The sequence below is a fragment of the Pteropus medius genome, unplaced genomic scaffold, assembly GCF_902729225.1.
Source record: "Pteropus medius unplaced genomic scaffold, Ma_sr-lr_union100, whole genome shotgun sequence".
In the NCBI taxonomy this organism is placed as follows: Eukaryota; Metazoa; Chordata; class Mammalia; order Chiroptera; family Pteropodidae; genus Pteropus; species Pteropus medius.
Window position 1 is genome coordinate 17,270,085 of NW_024344240.1, and position 4,919 is coordinate 17,275,003.

Sequence of the window (4,919 nt, forward strand, 5' to 3'; positions counted from 1 at the left end):
TTATGTTTTTATTATTATGAGTTCTAGGGGACCACATAACTCATGCCATTGAAGAATAAGTGAGAAAAATATTATGAGGTTAGATTGTAAAAGATAAAACTTCAACAAGGACTAATGAAAATAAGTCTCAGTAGGCTAGGCATAATGCAAATCAGAAAAACAAAAACATGCACAGATATCTGCACACTTTATTAGATATATATATTTGTAAAAATTTAGATGAATCAACCAGCCAGGTAAATTTGCTTTAAAAGACATACTTGGTGTCTATGGCCATGCTATCCTGAACAAGCCCGATCCCATCTGATCTCGGAAGCTAAGCAGGGTCAGGCCTGATTAGTACTTGGATGGGAGACTATCTAGGAAGACCAGGTGCTATAGGTGTAAAACATAAAAAAAAATAAGGGATTGTAAGCTGACAAGGACCTTGCAGTCTTAGACAAGGGTTGCCTCGTCTAAGACAAATTAAATAAAAAATAAATAAATAAAATAAAATAAAAGATATACTTGGTGATTTCTTCTGTAAAACAAAAGATGTTCTGAGCAGTGAATGATGATGTAATTAAGATATAATAAGGTCATACTTTTTTTATTCATTAAGGATTTATCGAGCATTTATTATTCTCCAGGCAATATTGTAAGCACTCAGGAACACAGCAGTAAATAAAACACACAAACATTTCTGTCCTCACAGATACTCTTGGGTGAAACAAACAAACAAAAAAACAAAACTAGATAAATAAATAAAAAGTATGTGCCAAACGAAAAAAATAAAGAAGGAAGGGGAATATAAAATACCATCGGGATGAAAATTTTGAGTAGCTAGTAAAGGTCTCATTGAGTAGCTGACAAAATTAAAATATATATTTTAAATTTAAATCACAAACTACAGAAAACTTGAAAGCATAGTAGCAAAAGCTTTTTTTCTGAACCATTTGAGAATTGCTTACCCATGTGATACCCTACCTATTCAAATATTTTAGTGTCTTTCCTACAAAGACACTCTTCTACATAATCAAATTAACCATCAAATAAGGGTATTTACGTTGATATACTAATACTGTCATACTCTCAAACCCCGAACAAATTTTTCCAATTGTCTGAACAATGCCCTTTATAGCACAAGGATCCAGTTCAGCATCATGAGCTGTTGCATTTAGTTATCATGTCTCTTTTGTCTCCTTTGGTCTGAAATAGTGTCTCAGTATTTATTCAACTTCTACAACCTTGACACTTTTAAAAATTCCAGGCCATTTATTTTGTAGAATATTCCTTAATTTAGGTTTCTCTGCTGTTTCCTCATGAATTTGCTTAGGTTTATGCATTTTTGAAAGTAATATCACAGAAGTGATGCTGTGTTCTTTATAATTTTTTTTAAAGTACAGTTGACATTCAATATTGTATTAATGATGTTGTGTTCTTGTTGTACCTTAATAGGTGGCACATAATTTCTATTTGCTCCATAACCAATAATGTTTATTTTGATCTCTCGATTTAGATGATATTTTCCAAGCTTTTCCACTGTAAAGTTAATTTTCTTCTCATTGTAATTAGGTATTTGATCACATTCTTCATGAAACTTTCTGTTTGCTTATATCTGTATAAGTGCATAGTTTCCTCTTTCAGTCAAGGTGTTAGTATCTTTATTTGGTGTTCAAAGTGTTCTCAAATTTTCCCTTTGGAAACTCTTCAAGATAAGCTCCTGTGTCCTTTTGACATGCCCTCATCATTCTTTGAGCACTTCCTTGCTTTCTGGCATACCAAGATGTTCCAAACTTATCTTTTCTGCAATTTGTCTTGCAAAGTACTTTTCTGCACTTTGTCTTGCAATGTTAGAGTAGTTGCTCCTCATTGTAATATATTAGCCCCCAGGTTTTAATCTCAGGATATGTCATTTACTTAAAGGTAAATAGCAAATATATTTTAATGAAAACATGATTGTTATTAGCAACCAAAGAAAGAACACACATTTTTCAAAACACAAACATGATGATAATAAGACACAACTATTCAAATGCTGAAATTCTGATTTAACAGGATATTGAAAGTACTAAGAGGTTAATGACATGTTCCTGTATTAGTTTCCTATTGCAATTATAGCAAATTACTGCAAACTTAGTCACTTAAAACAACACAAATTAATTTTTTTTGCAGTTCTGGATGTCAGAAATCTGAAATGGGTCTTCTGTGGTTGAAATTAAAGTGTTAGCAGGGCTGTATTTGTTCTGGAGGCTCTATGGAGAACCCATTTTTTGCCTTTTCCAGCTTCTGGACACCACCCACATTCCTACTCTTATAGCCCCTTCACCTTCAAAGCCATCCATTGGATCACTCTGACCTCTGCTTCCATCATTCCATCTCCTCTCAATAAGGTTACATTAAAGGTTATATTAAATGCTATACTGAAATGTATAAATGTGATGATTTCTAATATTTCTCCTATGTTTTAAACAAATACACATATAAGGAAACTGAGTGCAGAGAACTCCTCTAAGGGTTTCAGTCACTTTTCTGGATTTGAAGAATCAAAGTATTGTTTTTTTCTCTAAATCTGTAGGAAGGACCTGTAAACAAACTCATTGCTCTCGGCTGCTTTTAAGTTAAATGTATTGCAATTGCAACTTAACTTCTCTTTATTTTCCTATGAAAATCTGCTTTCTCTAAAATAGTAGCATAAGATCAGAAAGCCCTTATTGATAGTTTATGAAAAATCAGAAATGAAGCTTATATGAAAGAAAAGTGTCATCTTAAGTATTTGCCACAGAGTTTGGGCTAGACATTAATCTCAGTGTCTCAAGAGATTAGACATTAATTATCAATATGTCAAAAGATGAATCAAGATGCAATCTTTATTGACTGTCAGTAGTTTTTTTTTGTTTTTTTGTTTTTTTTTGTTTTTTTTTACATTAGTCATTCATCATTAATATCCACTTACTAAGTGTAGGGAAAACAACAGTGATCAAGACAGAATCTCTACCTACCTTCAATATATCCAATAAAGTGATAGGCAAGAAAACATATTTGCAATTCACTGAGATTAAGTGTTGACAGGGATTGGGCACTTAATCCCATCTTGTTCATCAGGAAAATGTTCTCAGAGAAATGACATCTGAACTGAGCTTTGGCATAGAAGTTAGCCTTGTGAGGAAAGAAGTGAGACAGATCAGACAGATATGTAGTCAGGGCTATAAAGTTCTTCCTTTAAGTATTCTTATGACTTTCTCCTCATAATTAAAGTCTAAGCCATCATGGAGGATTTTCCTGACAACTCTATCCACATTCATACCCCCTAATTCTACCATAGTTTTTTCCTCAATCTCACTACCCTGTCTTACTTACGTTAGAGCACTTATATGTAACTAATCTCTTTATTTTTAATTTATCTGCCTTTTCCCCAACCAGATATATAAACTAGTACCTGACTTTTTAAAAATCATCGTTATATTTACATTGCTTAAAACAAAACTGACATGTATGTGGTACTCTTTAAATAGTTATTAAATGAATGAACAAATAGAGAACCAAAGGGGAAAAATAGTTTAGCTCTCTTGGAGAAATCCAAAGTTACATTAGAATGTCACAGAAGGCAGATGGACCAAGATTAGAGTCCTTTAAGTATAACTAATTTTGACACAAATAAATCTTTAATCAGTGAAGTCATACTTTTCTCTCATGTGAAAGGCATACTGTTGGTTACAATGGAGACTAAGAGGAAAGTGACTGGTTGTACAGGGTCTTTTGCAGTTCCATATAAATTTTAGGATTATTCATTTTAGTTCTGTGTAAAATGCCATTGGTATTTTGATACAAATTCCATTGAATCTGTACGTTGCTTTGGGTTGTATGGCACTTTCTAACAATGTTAATTCTTCCTATCCATGAGCACAGTATACCCTTCCATTTATTTGTATCTTTCTCAATTTCTTTGAAATGTATTATAGTTTTTGAGTAATAGTCTTTTACCTCCTGGGTTAACTCATTCCTAAGTATTTTATGTTTTTCTTTTATGAAATTGTAAATGGGATTCTTTTTTTTAATTTCTTAAAACAATATTGAGAAAAAAGAACAAAGTTGAAGGAATCTTGCTACCTGATATCAAACTATACCACAAGATTATAGAAATCAAAACAGAATAGAGAGCACAGGAAAAAACCCACACCTATGTGGTCAATTAATCTATGACAAAAAGGATAAGAATATCCAATGAGATAAAGACTGCGAAAAGGAAACCATCAACAAAACAAAAATGCCTCCTACTGAATGGGAGAAGATATTTGCAAATGATATATCTGATAAAGGATTGATATCTAAAATATATAAAGAATTTATACAGCTCAACATCAACAAACAAACGATCCAATGAAGTCAATGGGCAGAGAACATGAATAGACATTTCTCCAAAGTGGACATACAGATGTCCAACAAGCACATGAAAAGATGCTCGACATCACTAATCATTAGGTAAATGCAAATCAAAACCACAGTGAAATATCACTACACACCTGTCAGAATGACTACTGCAAATAAATCAACAAAAGATAAGTGTTGGCAAGAATGTGAACAAAAGGGGACCCTCAGGCACTGTTGGTGGCATTGTAAATTTTTTCAACCACTATGAAAAACAATATGGAGATTCCTCAAAAAGTTAAAAATAGAACTAGTTAAAAATATGACCTAGCATATCCATTCCTGGGTATTTACCCAAAGAAATCTAAAACACTAATTTGAAAAGATATATGTACTCTATGTTTACTGCAGCATTATTTATAATAGCTGAGATATGGAAGCAACCTAAGTGTGCATCAATAGATGTATGGATAAAGAAGTGGTACATACATACACAAAAGGATATTAGTCAGCCATAAAAAAGAATGAAATCTTGCCATTTGTGACAATATAGATGGACCTAGAGAGTATTA

General features: G+C 32.5%; 1 pseudogene; it reads left to right on the forward strand.

Annotated features, from left to right (window-relative positions):
* The first annotated feature begins 265 nt into the window (after nucleotides 1–265).
* Nucleotides 266–384, forward strand: LOC120607613 (uncharacterized; annotated as a pseudogene).
* Nucleotides 385–4,919: the final 4,535 nt, after the last annotated feature.